Consider the following 1,723-nt stretch of genomic DNA (forward strand, 5'->3'; position numbering starts at 1 on the left):
AAGCCAACCCTCATAATATGTTTTCAGAAAGCAACCATCCAAATGCAACAAAGACTGACACCTATCTTTGAATCCTTGCTTACAAGTATTTAAGCATATATATAATTTATCAAATACAAGGGGAGCTTCTGGAATTGGCATGAGCTCCAACTTGGATGATGAACCTGGATTGCTACTCAGAATCTGCTCACAATAATCCCTCGTCCTCTTATATTGTTTCCTTTTGTTGCCCATGTTCTTGTCCCTGGCCTCCTTTATTGCCCTATAAATCATCTTAGGATGAGGACATAATAAAAATTCCTCTTTAAGGAATTCAGTTGCCTCCTTTGTGTTCATGTGTGGTTGGGTAGACATCTGCTTCTCAATTTTCTTATTAATCCAATGCTGATCAGCTGTATTACTGCCCAAATTCCTTGCACAAGTGTGTTTTTGTTGGTACGTCTTGACTTGATAATACTGCAGAATTTTGTTGTATGAAAAATGAACCAAGAAAGGACACTCCTCGTTCTTACAACTCACTCTGACTCTCTCCTTGTCATTCTTGATTCACTTCAGTTCCCGCTCCTCAGCAATGAATGAATCTTTTACTACCTTCTTAAACCTATCAACAGTCGTAAACCTAGTTTCTAATAACTCAAATCTGCCCTCACCATGAGCATAATCATCATCAAACTCAGGAAATTTATTACCTCTACCGTCATCCTCGGATGATATGGGAGTATGCAAATCCTCAGACTCATACTCAAACATGATTTTCTCCATCTTTGTTGGGACTTCACTAACATAGAATTCACCTGCCACTGCATTATCGGGCTGCACATCACCACCACCAAATTGATCATTCGGCCCATGAGCCCTCTGAACCCCACCTTCACCACTTGTTCCAGCATTAGCGTTTCCACTCCCCTATCTTCTTTCATTCACCCTCATCTCATGTTGTGTCTTCTTCTTTCCAACCTTAGCTTTTTTTCTTTAACCCTTGCCTCTTTGCAAATGGCTTATTCGGGGTCACTACCTTCTTTTTATCCTTCATACTTCTTTTTCTCTTGCCACCAGCAATCCCACCATTACTGTCAGTTTTAGTACTGTCACTCTCAAATCCAGTTAGTGGAGGTTTATACAACAAGTCTTCCATGCTTTCGTACCCGTCATCTGAGGAAGAGGATATCTTCAGTTCCTCTAAAATTTCATCTACCTCTACTGCGACATCTCTGTCCAGGGCAACATCATTAACAACCTCGGAATCATCAACAGGGTGGTCAAAGTATATATGGAACTCAGATTTCTGTTGGTTCTTCATTATGTTCTCTCGCATTGTATTAATCCCTACCTTCCCATTTAATATATTTAGCCCAGACTCAATGTCGGCACTTGTTGGATCATATCATTATACTGCCTTGTATGACTAGTATCCCAATCCCTTAAATAATGTCACAAGGTCTCCAAAATTCACAAAGTCCAGGTCCATATCAGGGAACATCTCTTCCTTTCTATTTTGATAAACTAGGGATCCATCACTTGCTATGACAAAGTTACCTCCATGGTGAAAAATCGGCACCATAAAAACATCAACCATCTGAAATTAATCCATGAATAACTACGTGTAAGTCCAAAAATAGAAACACAAATTATGAATGAAACCCTTTTGCCCTAACACAATCCCTCCTTCTAATCCTACATACGATATTTTAAATACGATTTTTACAGTTCATTCCACCATTGT

The sequence above is a fragment of the Arachis ipaensis genome, chromosome B3 (assembly GCF_059453495.1).
Source record: "Arachis ipaensis isolate K30076 ecotype BB chromosome B3, ASM5945349v1, whole genome shotgun sequence".
Classification (NCBI taxonomy): Eukaryota; Viridiplantae; Streptophyta; class Magnoliopsida; order Fabales; family Fabaceae; genus Arachis; species Arachis ipaensis.